The sequence below is a fragment of the Panthera leo genome, chromosome B4 (assembly GCF_018350215.1).
Source record: "Panthera leo isolate Ple1 chromosome B4, P.leo_Ple1_pat1.1, whole genome shotgun sequence".
In the NCBI taxonomy this organism is placed as follows: Eukaryota; Metazoa; Chordata; class Mammalia; order Carnivora; family Felidae; genus Panthera; species Panthera leo.
The window spans coordinates 47069667-47084749 of NC_056685.1; the positions used below are offsets into that span (position 1 = coordinate 47069667).

General features: G+C 44.6%; 1 protein-coding gene across 1 annotated transcript in view; it reads right to left on the reverse strand.

Annotated features, from left to right (window-relative positions):
• The window catches only part of GRIN2B (glutamate ionotropic receptor NMDA type subunit 2B), a 410291-nt gene that overhangs the window by 163955 nt on the left and 231253 nt on the right, over positions 1–15083 (reverse strand). The window lies entirely within an intron of this gene.

Below are 15083 nucleotides of genomic sequence, written 5' to 3' on the forward strand. Positions count from 1 at the left end.
TCTGATCAGGCCCTGGTTCTTTCTCCTTTGTAAAGGAAAGCACAATATGTTTGAGGGATCTTGAGCATGCACCCCTCCTTCACCCTGAATTAAATTCACAAAAGCAGAGTTTTCATTTTCTTATCAAGGCACGACACTGCTACGTTAGGGCAGATCGTCCTCCTGTTGTAACGCTGTTCTTCCATCCACAGTATCTGTACTCTGTTAGGATGGACCACCTGCATGTTCTGGGGCTCTGACCGGGGGCTCAGCACCTAGGCATTTCAGGATCATGCCCTGCTCTTTATTCATTTCTGCAGGGTCTCCTTCCCCTCGGATAGGCCCCATTCCTTCTTTAGGTCTCCTGTCAATTTCTTTTTTTCATTTTTTTTTTTAATAGACACATTTCCCTGCTGCTTACTAATAACCAGAGTGACTGATTGGACAGCTGGTACAATCAAGTGTGGAGAAGCAGGATCCTTTCCCAGTGCTCAGAAGGAATGGAAGAGATAGGCATTTCTTTTTTTTTAGAAAAAAAAATGTAAGCTCAAAATCTGAAGCACGTGTCACGGCTAGGGCTGACAGACTTAGCATGTGTGTCCTTTAAACGGGACCCAAAGGGTTTCAAAGGCTGAATCAAATGCTGTACTTGCTTTCTTTTCCCACTTTCCAATTTTACCTTTGTGACAGAAAAAGAAATATGCCTCAGTCTTCCTGATGACACTGAGATACATGAACTATCATCTCCCACAGAAAAGGGGGGAAAAAGCCACCAGGTGACCACTCAACTCTCGGATGTACCCTCGGCTCCTCCAGGAAAGCACGTGGATTTTCGGGGTCACCCCTTTGATTTAGCGCAAGAAGCATGGTGGGAAACACAGTGAGACGCTCTGGAGAGATCAACTATCGTGTCCCTTCCCTTCACTGCCGGGTTCTTAACACAACACCAAACAGCCAGGAGGAAATGAAGTTGACATCACTTGAGGTGAGATGAAAACAATGCCAGGAAGGGAAAGAAAATCCGTGTAAAGAAAAGGGACACTAAGAACGGCCATGCCTCTCAAGCACTAAGATTCACAGGTCCATAATTGTTTGAGGTCTGCAGTATAGTAGTGATGCCTTTCATCCACCCTTCACCTCCAATGCAAGACCAAATATGGCCTTGTGTGCCCCTGATATGAAATCTAGAAAAATCTCTATATGCTTTGAAACAAACAGCTAAACATGTGATCCGACTTACGGCGCCAGTCATTGGGCATATGCAAAACAAGGATTCGACTGCCTGCATAAGACATTTTCAATTCAACCTTGAGAAGCCAGCTCAATATTAGAACATACCTTGTTGAGCCCAAAAGAGGAAAATGCATTGTGCAGCAATTAATAAATGTTTCTTAATAGTGATTAGTTCCTCTCTCATGTTATGCTATTGTGAAGAGATGCCAGAAAGCTCCATATAACAGCTCAGATCTGGAATCTGGAGTCTGGGGAAGAACAAATGTTTGGGACTCATTCTCTCCTGCTCACTCAAGGAAGCTCAAGTCTGATGGCCGTAAGGACAGGAGGCAAAAGGCCACCTGTTCAGCCAGGAAGGCTAAACTGTGGGATAACTGTTCCCACAGTTATAACTGTGGGAGAGATGGCTGGGTAGGTGGAAGACAGGGGTTAAAAACAATGATAAGAATCATCTAATAATCACCTACTTGGAAAGTGTGTCTGCAGATTGTGCCACGGTTCTTACAAATCACAAAGAGCTTTAATAACGATAACGCGGTACTTCTCTCTTATTTCTTTGGACAAACAGGAAGTTTCCTATGCCATGCAAAGTCTTTAATCAGATAGATGGCATTGCTCTCTTATACAAAATTATGCCCTTCCTTAATACAATTCCAAAGCTATGCTTTGGCCTACCCTCTCTTGCTTGTTCACAGCAGCCAGAACCCCAATAATGCCGCACATTATCAAACCACCTGCAACCCCCTGCCAGAACATTATCAAGCCCAATTCAATTGGTTCCCCTGAAGGAGGGCTCTCCCGGACTCCAGGTAAGGGTTGTGAGACGGAGGCGGCCCACCGTTTCTTTTCTCACCTTGGCCCTCATCCTGCGTCTTCCTCATTCTAAACTGTTTTCCCTTTTATTTCATTCTGTGGCACTTTAGGGAGCAATTGCATTAACTGTAATAACAGGGTAGTAATATAAAGAACATCATTTTCTAGTGTTAATAACTTTCATTTTCAAACCACTTGTACGCTCTAAAATTTAGCAAAGCATAAATTTCTCAAGGCTAGCAGGCACCAAATTTGGAGCTTTAAAGTTCTGTTTCCTTGGGGTTTGTAATCAATCTATGTACAGAAGAATTGGAATGCCATTTAAAGTCAGATTTGATGCTCACGCTGCTAGCTTTACTAATGGAAACTCATCTCTGTGCATAAAATAGACACACGGAGCGTTGGCAAAAGGACCAAAAACCATATTAGGAAATCATGACCACCTGGAAGAGGATCACCACTGGTGAGATGTCGATATCCTATCCCTTTCCAGAATCTGAATTTCATAGCACTAACAGGGATCCCAACTTTAGATTGGTCATCAGGAAAGAACCAAAGGAAAGAATTCTTTCATTAGCATCACGTTCAAATTTATGCAGAACTATCACTGCGTTCCATCTTATTCTGGTCACTGGGACCACAAAAATGACAGTGGGGCCGAGAACGGTGATCTGCAACCCTGGCTACCCCTTTACTATCAACTTGGGAGCTTTTAATAGATGTCACTTCCCAGGCCCCTACCCACCTCCCATCCCACCAAATCAGAATTTTGCAGGGTGGGGCCATGAGATCTGCATAGTTTCTTAAAGTTCCCCAGGAAATTCTAACCACATGGTCAGGACTGAGATGCACGGACACTGAGAACTGAAGACAGCACGGGAGTAGTCAGCACATTCACACTTCCCTGAGGTTGTTGGATCAGTGATACATTTTAGAAGGCTTCTTTATCTGAAAAAGGAAAATGTTAACTTCTGACGATCAGAGCAAACATACTTTGTTTGAATTACCTCATTTGTCATCACTACCTCTCCCACCCAGTTTCCCTGCAGCAGCTAAGTGTTCGTGGGATGCGGATCTTACTTCCCCGGCAAGACCGTGAACTATTAGACGGTTCTCCACAGTCTTGGGCACACAGTAGGTGCCACCTGGTTTGTTACTGGTAGCCAATGAGAAAGATTCTGCAGAAAGCTGACCACGTGGAGAACGTTTCAGAACACACAAGTGTTCAACTCTTCTAGCAGGGGTTAATTTTGGACTTGGGCTGAATGATCGGAGAAGGAAGCACTTCCCTAAGGATTGTGCCGCTAGAGGCCGCTCTGAACCAGATCCTTGCTAAGTGGCTTTCCGAAGTACAAGCACATCCAAGGGAAAGAAGGCTGCTGAGTAGCACAGGGAGTCATGGCAACATCAGGGTTCCTATTTTTAAACTTGTAGGTGAGCAAGCACACAAAGTGCGTGTGTATACCTGTGGGGGAGGGGATTCTGGTATATTTCCAAAGAATATTCTTTTGAGGTTTTGAGTTTGCAGGTGGCTAACAACCTATGACCATCAGGTCAAAGAACTAAACTAGAATCTGTTCTATTAAAATGGTCTTTTTCTCTTCCTTAACTCTGTTATCTTGTTCTCCACCAGAAGGGACCATTTATGGCCTCGTGTCCAGAAGTACCGGGGGATTTTTGATACTTTTAACCATCATATTCTGAAATTCTGACCTTTGTTTCTTAGACTTGTTCTGCTAGCCTCTTCGACAACTCATATGGTATTACAAGAAAAATAGGTCCAAATCAGCAAGTTAAAAGAAGTTTCTCTGGATGTCCACACTCCTCATGAGGCCAAATGGATGATGTATATTGTCTGTATCCCCACCATCTAGCACAGGATCCAGAACATGGAGTCAACATATCTAGTGAATGTGTCACTAATTCAACTACCAGTGGATGGAATATTGTGAGGCACAGAAGAGCAGCCCCCCCCCCCTATATTTTTTTCACTCCCAAGAGCATCATTTTTACTTTTCTCCAATCACTGGCTACGTTTCAGCCTTACACAAGTCCAAACTTCTCCCGCTTGTCAAAAATGAATAGTGGCCCTGGAGGACATTTGTAAATCATGACAGAGGCCAAGGTCTTGTTTTGTTTTATTACATGTCCTTGACAGTATTTTCAATGGGTCTGTAACCTCCAGGCACTTCAGCAGATTTTAGAACAGAAAGTCAGCTCTCCCTTCAGTTCCAAGGGACTTTCAGGTCTACAAAGACTACAAGTTGCTGTTGTCCCAGATGTGGGCTAGAGGACTTCGGAATATACGGGAATAACGAAAAATTAATCATCCTTTCCAACCCGAAAAGGAAGGCAGAAGCAAGATACAGCAAGGCCGGTAAACAGAGATGCGACGCGCTTCAGGACAGATGGAGAAATAAGCAGGCTCAGACTGGGACATCCCTACCACGCGTGCACTGGACGCTGTTCCCAGAGTGATTCTGGATTTATCATGGCTTCGGGACGGGAATTCAGCAGAGGCCAAGAAGGGAAACTTTATTACAAAACCACCTTGTCCCTCTGGCTAATGGTGTGTTCACATAGGTCCCAGTCCTGCCTAACGGACTCCGCCTCCCATCTCTCTCCTTCTGAGAGATGGCTCTCAGAAGGGTGGACAACATGGGGCAAAGTACACCGGGCATCCATAAACACGTGAGTTTGAAACCCAAGTAAAGTGGGCGAGTGACTTAAACTTCCTGGATCTCAGTTTCTTCCTCTGAAAAATGGAAGTGATAATGCCTCCGTACAGTACATTTTAAGATTCAATAAGGCCTTATAAAGCACTTGGCACATAGTATTCACTCAATAACCTTTTTTAAAGTAAATTTTCTAAATTGCTGAAGCTTAGTATTTTTAAGTACCAAGCTTTTTCTTGATTATAGGAAGCCGTTTAAATGGAAAATTTTAGAAAGGTATTATAGAGTTCTCTGACTTCTTAAACCAAAGATAATCAATATAATTTAAAGCTCTTAATAATGACCTAACAATGACTATGCTATTCTTTATACGGGGCTGCCTTAAAGGGGGTATATGCTTCCTGGGGAGTACGCGGGAGTTTGCCCCCAGTGGTCTTAGACAAGTGTTCCTTTCACGGTCTTCTGCTGGGGTTTTCTAGTACTTTGTGCACTTTATCGTTCTGTTTGTTATTTCTTAATGCTGCCAGCTGGCCTGAATGATTCCCATCATGTTCATCATTTCTAAGCTGTTGTCATCTGGGAGATCAGATAAGCAAATATCTCAGATAGCACTGGTTGCCTACCGAAGTTATATCCTTGACCACCTCTCTGGTTAACAGAACTTTGATTTTTAACTGGGCGTCTTACCGCCCAGGTCAAAAACTAAACTTGTCAGCTTCCCTTGCAGCTAGCTGTGGCCATTGACTGATTTCTGACCAGTGGACTATAAGCAAAGTATGGGACTTCTGGGTAACTTCCTTCAAAAGAGCTTAGCCTCCTTCCTAGCTATAATCTGTTGCTTGAAACTGGAGTTTGGCAGCCATATTGGGCATGGGGGTGAAGGCCACACCCTACAAACAAAAACGTTGAAAGGTAGCAGGGATCCGGGTCCCAGCAATCATGCAGCTACCATACCAGCTCTGGACAGACTGCCTAATTATGTTTAGTATCCTGTTTAAACTTGGGTAGTGACACTGCATGCCATGTCTAATGTAACTGACTCCACAAGCTTCTTTTTAGAAGTACATACAAAGGTAGAGTAAGTGAACTTTAAGTTAACATAAACCACGTTTACTTTAGGACAAGAATTTCGTGCCAGTGATTTCAGTCCAAAGCCCTTTTCTGCTTTCTTCATGGTTCTTGGTTATGCTCTGGATACATAAGGCTGCTGCCTGGGTCACCTCTCCTCTCCCAGGTAGCAGAGGGAAGACTGTGCATGGACGCACGTGCAGTGGGTAACAGAACAGTGAGAATAAAGACCCTGGGTAGCCTATGACCTATGGGGTCACGATTTTACGTCCCAGGCTATAACACACGCACGTACACAGATACCTGGCTTTTTCTCTAGTCAATAATGAGAGCAATTTGACATACTAAAATTTATGTAGTAAACCACATTATCACATTCTATTGTGCTATTTTTTTTTTTGCCTAAACAAAAACCCTTGGTAGAGGTTTGTTCAAGGAGGGGGGCGGGGGAAGTGGGGGAGAGTGTCTGGAAATACCCCTGGAGAAAATGGAAAGGAAGTTAAGTATCTGAGTCTTCTCTATGCAGTGAATATAAGAAGCCCTCACATGTTTGTAGTGATGATTCAGTGAGATTATATAGACGAAGATTCTCTGTAGGAAAATGGTCACTTTTATGATCCTCCCGATTAGCCAGTGTAATGAACTTGAAGTTTGTGATCATCAGCCCTTAAGTCAAACACGAAGTGTATTTTGACACACATCCTCATCTGGACTCCTTCTGGGAGCTCTTTCAGGGAATTGTGAAAAGAACTGCTTAGCAGGAATATAACATCGTCACAGCGTGGCTGCCATGGCTTTTTCCTGTTGCTTCATCAGGAAGAATCTTTCCTTTAGAAAAAGACGACATTTACGGATTTCTTAAAAGTATGTAGAACCACTTGACGACGGAGCGTACCTCCTTTGCCCAAACAATGAACGTGCTGGGATTCTTAGCACCCATCCTTACGCTCATAGGGACTTCAAAAATGGAATTTAGACTAGAAGGAAATACCTTGTTGGTATTCACAGAGCCAACTCCAGGCAAGCCATTTCAAAAGGTTCCTCCCAACTTCTGTCCCATACACAACCCTTCTCAGGTGATCAACTAAACAGTCTCGGTGGTAAGAAGAACTGGGGAATCTGGTACGTAAAAGCGTTTTTATCTAGTTCTTCTGATACGCTCCTCCATCCGACAGATGTAAACGTACACGCGTGAATAGGTGCTCTGTGGATGGAGAACACACGCACGTGAATGTATATGCATGTGCATGCGAGCACTCCACATATGGTCCTTGGTGAACGTTGGCAGTTAAAGGCAGGAAAGGCTTTAAAGCTTTTAAAGGAAAGCTGGTGAGAAGAGAGGGACAGCAAAAGATCAATGAACAGAACAACCCCATCGAGAAAGAGATGGGAAAGAAAGAAAAAAAGAAGGAAGGAAAGATGGGGGGTGGAGTGAAGCAGTGATGAATGAGGAGAAGAGAAAGCCCGAGCAGCGATGGAGGCAGCAGGCAGCCCCCGGCCGGCTGCTGCTGCTGGAAACCGGACAAGGGGGAACAGATTTCAGCAGCGGGGAGCTCTAATCTGTCAGCAGCGGCTCCTTCATGTGTGACCAGCCAGCCCAGCTCGGGGACTGGTGCCAGTCTGGGCACGCTAACGCTAACCCCACCAGGCCCTCCCGGAAGAGAAGGAGCCACTGGGAAAAACCGTGAAAGTCGAGGGAAGGTTCCTCTGCCTCGGCTGCTGCCGCCACCACCCTCCTGGCTTCTCCACAGGCCCCTGTCTGTGGGGCTGGTTCAGACCCCTCAGCAGCCCCTCGTGAAGGTCAGTCATGCTGAACAGCCCACTCCTTCCAAATCCTCATCAGCCACATCAGGTCCTGGAGAACTCCCTCCCCAGGAGATGACCACCTATGTACGCCCGACAGCTCCACTGGAGAGGGAACAAGAGATGGGCTCCAACCTGGATCTGTTTGAAATGCGTGAGGTCTTCTATAGAGGCAAAAGCCACAGAACTATCTCTGCTCTCAAGAAGCTCATGTTAGGCTGACCTTGGCCGGCTACGGTCCAGCCTCCACTCAGGCTTCCAGCCCATATCTGTAACCATAAATGACAGCACTCTAGCTTTCTGGCAACTCGCCTCCATCCTTACCTCCACCCGGCCAGCCTTTATTCTCTGGTGGGAAGAGAGAGCAGATGGAGAAATGACTCCCACTCAATTCCTAAATAACGCCAGCTTCAATTCCCATTAACTGTGAATTTGCACCCTTGTCTGGGTGAGAACCAGGGGAGCAGGAATCGTGGGGCTATTGCCAGCCCAGGGCAAAGGCTAACGGGACAGGCCTGGCTGCCTGCCAGCCCTTCTGAGGACCCAGTCAAACAGGCAGCGCGCTCTGTGAAGAGTGGCTCCTCCCTTCAGGACACCTGGGTCCTGTCCTCACCCCACCTCCAACAGACAAGCGACCGCCCTAAGCCTCTGATCCCAGATTTGTAAAATCATTCATCATTCTACCATCTATTCTGTGAGAATACATGTATTAAAAGGGTTGGATTAGAGGAGCACCGAGGACCTTTCCAATTTTGATTTTTAAGGGAAGCAAAGGGCTCTTTGAGCTTGGTTAATGTGCAGCAGAAGGAGAGGCTGAAGCCCGATCCCTGAGGCAGGGCCAAGCCAGAGCCTGACATCACATAGCCTAAGCTGGGGGGGTCCCTGAGCGTCATGTCTCTTAAGAACATAAAATGAGGACATTGCTTCTTATCTTCGTTCGTGCTTTTATCTGCCAAATATTTATCAAGCGCCTATAATGTATCAGGCATTGTGCTGGGAACACGGAAGTTAAAAAACAAAATCCTGCTCTCATGAAGACTGAATTCAACTAGGAGGACGAAGACAACAAAAATACTTAAGAATAAAACGTATATGTCAGATAAGGGCTACCAAGAAAAATGAAGCAGGGGACAGTGAGCTCTTGGGAGGGTGGGCATACAGCTGTCCTTTTAACGGAGGGATAAGGAACATCTCCCGGAGACATGTGCATGGGTCAGGATTTTTGCAAGGATCGTATCAGGTAATCGCACAAGGTCTGGTGCGCAGGACGTACTCAGAAAGACACCAATGCCGGACTTACTAACCCCCACAGGCTGGCTGCCAGGGGGGCTACTTTTGAGCACAGACTTATGACTCCTTAACCCTTACCATTGCCACCAACCCACATCCTTTCTGAGGCAGAATCTGCTATTCAGAATGGGGCCCGTTTTCTCCACTGAGAGCCTCTGCCCTCTTCTCTTTCTTCTTTCCTCTCTGAGACCATCCTATTCCTTCCCATAGACCATGTACCGCCCGTGTCTTCTCTCCCAGCACAGACGTGATCTTCTCCCACCTCACACTTGTCCTCCAAGAAATGGGATTCTTCTCCCATTCACTCTCACTTTACCCCCGGCCCTCTCCTCCTCCAACTGTAAGCAGTTTTTTGTTTTTTTGTTTTTTTTTAAAGGAGGAAGAAGAAGAAGAGCTGGGCGGAAGGGGATGAGGAAGAAAACAGAAGAAAGAGGAAAGAAATACCAACTAGGTCACAGGTATGTTTTAAATTTTACAAGCCAGCCTCAGAATTAAACAGTGATTGTGGGAAGAATCACGTAGCGGTCCGCAGGTAAAGTATTTGCGAATGCTCTTCACAGGTTTGAATTTCAGGGAAGGAAGCAAAGATCACTTACTGAACTGACTATACATCTGATAGGAGAATATGGAGGATGAGAAGAAAACGGAAGAGTCTGAATAATCCTCAATTTAGTCATTCTTCCATGGACAGTTATAGCACTGAATAGATCTTTTGGGAGGGTTATTACATTCCTCAGTTATTCCTCCTGCCCCCCCAATTTCTATCTCCGTCTATACCACTGAGCAGATATAATCTCTCTCTTGCTTTGCTACATATTTCATATGAAAATGTAGCTTTCCTTAGATGCCAGTCAATTTCTTTAATCGGGGGAAGGTCCACTATGCCTGACAGCCCACTTCTAACTATGCTTTTGCAGAACCTTTTGACTGTTCACACATAAATTATATTAAATAATTACATTTAATACATATTTGCCTTACCAGAAATCTGCCTACGCTTGGCACTCCATGAACATTTACTAACTAAAAGATGGGTAATAACCAAGCACCTCTTGCCCGTAGTTGTCTAAAAACTAACAGACTCAATTTCCTGTTTATTTCTTAACTTCTCAGTGCTTTTCAGGCCAAGAGAGTCAAGTGGGCATCCCAGCTACTACAGTGGGTCCAAGGATAGGGAGTCTGCCCCAAAGTTAGAGGAGGATAGTGTTTACCACGGTTCTTTTAGGAAGAACTTAACAGAGCCCCTTTCTTCATATCAGCTATCCTTGCTTCTCAAAGGCTGGGCCAGGAGGAGGATTCTGGCCTTTTGAGACAGCAACTTTCACGGGGAAAGAGGCTACAAAAACAGGTGTTGGGTAGGAAAACTGAGGACACCAGGGGGAAATAATTAGGCAAGATTCGTAAGAGGTTTGCTTTGTTGAGATCCAGCCATCTCCAAGAACATCTACTTTTTTCCAAAAGTGGGGAACATGAGTCCTCAGGACAGACAGCAAGCCCGGAGGTCAGTGGCCAGTATGCCATCACCTGAGTGACAGAAACAGACTTAGCAGAGTATTGGAGTGCACATTCCAAAGGAAAATAACCATTAACTGCTCCCCTGGGGAAGTGATAAAAGAAAAATCTAGACATGTGCCTACTAATAGCTAGCAATTCTTCTCTAGCTCAGGGGAATAAAGACAGGTTTAGACAACTAGCCTAATCACTTTCTAAACACTTTCAGATCATCTGGTACCAAAACGTTACGACTTTTCTCAGGAACTAAGAAGATCCTTCACTTAGACAATACATGACAGAAGAAATTATTCAATTCTTTCAATCAAATAAAGTTCCCAGTTGGAATAAAATTCTCTCTCAGCATGTCTTGGGCAACAGTATGAGGCACTGTACTACATTTACTAATAAGGCATATATGAATGCTACAAAGTCCCAAAAGAAAATTAATTCTTATTAGTGTACAAGAAAGAAAGAAAGAAAGAAAGAAAGAAAGAAAGAAGAAAGAAAGAAAGAAAGAAAGAAAGAAAGAAAGAAAGAAAGAAAGAAAGAAAGAAAAATACAGGAGCCCTGTTAAATTTGAATTTCAGATAAACAAGTTATCTTTTAGAATCAGTATGTCCCATGCAATATTTGGGAACAGATTTTTGCTAAGAGAATTAGCTGCTGTTTATCTAAAATTCCAATTTAACTGTGTTTCTGTACTTCTCTCGCAACCTGTTAAAAAGCCTTGTCCAGCAGCCTAGAATCCATCTGGAGATAGTCACCCAAACCGTATCTGGCCAAGTTCCAAGGAGCTAAGAAGTTATCAGTAAGGAATTTGGATTGACACCTGATAAATAATGTTCATTTCAAGGATCCTCTCTGAGAATGCTTACAACACTTCCTTCGGTAACTAACAAGTGAATCACTTCCAACGTGTGTCTCTCTTTGGGTTTCGGCACTTAACACAGAACCTCCGCCCCCTGTCCCCTAAATCTAGATTTATCAACCTCCCTCACATGGAAAGAAAGCCAGTTTGGTCAGGTATAAAGGAGAGCTTCACCTCCCCTTAGGAGGACAGGGCCTATTCATGTTTCTGGGTTTTCAGGAAAGTGACAGGAGAAGCCATTTCCTGACTCTGTATGCCTGGTGTCATCCTGGGGCTGGGTCATTCCCAGATACCTCCTGAGGAGGCTTCTTCCCACTGCTGCTGCTGCAGAGACATGAGCAGCAGGCCAAGGAAAAAGTCATCCTCATAAAACAACCAACCATTTGCAACAATTTTATTTGCAAAGATTTCCTGCTGTGGCTAAATGATGTGGCTGCTTGGTTTGTTATTTAAAAGAGTGACCCTAGTGAGCCCAGAGCTCTGAAGGGGGGAAAGAGGCTGATTTCAGACCAGGATAAGTAAGAGGAGCTGGGACTGAGCGTGCCTAATTGAATTCCACTGATGATTCTGAGCACCGTGCCACATGATAATAGCTTAGACTTTGAGGACAGCTCCTTATAGTCCCTGTTAGGCAACCCCAATCCTTTCGGGGTCCTGATAGAGAAGGTTATTAAAATATTCCCAAGAGAGGTTAGAGATTGGATTCAAGAGCCCTGAGGAGCTGCAGTTGAGAGGATGGAGGGAAAAGATGGGGTGCACAAGGGATGGAGGTATATGGGCAGGGGAGACAGCCAAGAGAAGAGGTCTCGCAGGCAGTAGATACAGAACCCCAGGGAAAAAAAATCTGGGAATTGGGGCAGAAGAGAAAGTTCAGAGAGGAAAGATCTTAGTGGAGAAGCACTCTGATGAGTCTGAAGACACTGTGTACAGTATGGGAAAGTGGGAAATCACGGTGGACTTTTTGCCGGACTCTGGTCCTCAAGGAATTTATGAATAATCTGTGTCCCCCCTGTTCTTTTTAGGAGTCCAGGGGGACTCTGTCCCCCTGTTCTTTTTAGGAGGGCTACACTTTCAAAGATGGAGGCAGGTATTCGTGGCCATCTTGACAAGAATATCTGAGGAAGGAGAAGAGAGGACTGAGGAGGGCTCCCTTTCTGAGCGGCCACAAGACACGGTAACAAAAGTTAGAACCAAGCGTGACTCTTAAAGGTACAGTGGTCAGAGACCAAACTTCAGAGAGACTGCTTGCATTCTAATGTAAATTAAGCCAAAGGAGAAATAATATCCGCAGATGACTGTGTACCCAGAGGAGTTTTAAGATCAAAGCAGGCATTCCTGAACCAAAATTTATGGACTTTAACATCCATTTGATTTCCTTGTGTGGTTTGGCAGACATTTTGGCCTAAATATTTTTCATTGTTAGCATTGGTTTTAATGAACAAATATTTGGTGATCTGCATCAGATTTTAACTTAACACTAAAGACAGTGGGAGAAAACATGAATGTAGAGAACTGAATAAATAGTAAGTTTTTTTTTAATCTTTAGGAATTTATTTATTTATTTAATTTATTGAGAGAGAATGAAAGAGAGAGAGAGAGAAGAGAGTGAGAGAGCGAGAGAGAGAGCGAGAGACAAAGAGAACACGAACAGAGTAGGGGCAGAAAGAGAAGGGAGAGAGAATCCCAAGCAGGCTCCACACTGTCAGCACAAGGCCCGATGCAGGGCTTGAACTCATGAACCATGAGATCATGACCTGAGCGGAGATCGAGTCGGACGCTTAACCACCTAAGATACCCAGGTGTCCCATGAATAAACAGTAAGGTTTTAAAGGAAATCTCCATGATCTCGCAGAGAGGAGCAGAACAAGAAAGGTCCTGTGGAATAGGTATGCACTAGGCAGCTCAGCATCTTGGAGGAGGTCATTCATGAACTCCGGGTGTCCTTCTTCCCTCTGCCACACAGGACACTAAGAGTGGGGGGACATGGAACTAAGGACAGAAAGGTCACTGCTTTCACTGAACTTACAGGGACAACGGATAACAAAGCATAGAACTAGAACTGTTTGAAGAACTGGAACTGGCTGTATTGGGGGAAACAAAAGTTGCACTGAAGGCAGGTAACAGGGCCCCATTAGTCCAGGGTCCAGGAAAGCTGCCTCCATGAAAGTGATGTCAGGACCGAAGCCTAGGGAATGAAAATGAGGCAGGTGAAGAAGCTTCTGCATTTATGTTCTGGTGGGAAGGGGCTCCTGGGGAATATATTCAAGAAGAGAGCTAGAAGCAAGAGAAAGAACACGGCATTTTCAGAGAACTAAAGCAGGTTCAGTATTGCAGGAATGGAGTGTTTGAGGGACAGCATGGCACCAGACAATTTTGGAAAGACAGGCAGGCCTGTGCACTGGAAGACTTTATAAACCATATCAAGGAGATGGGACTTTATTACAGGAGCAATGAAAAGCCGTTGAAAGGCATTATGCAGGAGACTGATGAAATCACATTTTCATTTTAGATCACTCTGGGTGCGGTGTAGATTGGAAGGAAGCAGTACTGGGAGCCAGAAGATATTTACGAGGCCCTGCAGCAATGCAGGTAAGAAGAGCCGAACTGGGACGTGGCTCAGGGATGCAGACAGCGAGAGCACTCCAGAGGAGATCTGTGGGGAAGGGCATGGTCAGCAAGGAGATGGCGGGAATGTGAAAGCCAGGACACCTTTGGAATTTTTATGTTAGCTAACTGGGTACTAGGACGTACCCTTTGTAGGTGTACAGATTTGTCTGCAAGACGATGGAAGAGTAATAGGAGAGAAAGCAGTTCAGCTTTGCATATGGTATGTTCTAAGGCTCCGTGGCATCCAAAGGAACATATCCACTCAGTTGGCAATACAGACTGGGGGCTCAAGGGAGAGGTTTCAGCCAGAGATGTCATTTGGGAGAACTTAGTTGTATACTTAGTTTGGGAGAACTTAGTTGTATACTTGGCAATGGAGGACAGAAAAGGAGGGTCTAGGACAAACCCTGAGAAGCACCACCATTGAAGAAGAGCCTGCCAAGGACCTGGAACGGAAAGACTACAGAGGTCGGAAGAAAATCAAGACAGTCTGTACCAAATAAGCAGTGACAACTAGGGATGGCAGAAAGCATAGATGAAGGTGGGATAATATTAGGATTGGATCACAGATTGCATTAAAAGTAGCTTTAGTTTCAACTCTGAGTTAACAGCTTAGCTGAGAGGCTTTAGTCCGGCTCCCTTCCAGAGGTTAAACTAATAGGTACACCTTCAACCTCCACTAAATGTATTTCAACCTTCCCAGAGTATACTTTGGTATTTTATGTAAGCTGAATGGTATCCGAATAGGTGTTTTCTGCATACGTTTCTATTTGTTGGATGGAATTCATAACGAATTTAAAACGGATGCCCAAAACATACTGTTGAGTAAAAGAAAGCTGGGTCATCAAACAGCAGGGGTAGTTATATTTCCATTTATATAAAATTATAGATTTATATGGATGTAGGCATACACGCACAGGGAAATACCTAGATGTTTCTACAATGATTCTCTCTGGTTGGTTGTAGCGAAGGTCATTTTTTCTTTCTCTTCTGGGCTCTTCTGCATTGTTTGAGTTTTGACAATGTTCTTGTGCAGCAGTTTTATACAAATCACGGAACTACAGAAGCCTAGTATAGAATCTTCTGCCCTTCATGGTCACACAATACCCGCAAGAGGATGTGCTGGAGGTGTGGCTGGATTAGGAGGTGAGGTCAGGGGAGCCGAACTCCACCTAGATCTTCTTCCTACTGAAGAAATTGGACTAAGAGCAACTATGGAAGCTGCCTCTACAGCACCACCTTCATGCTTAAGG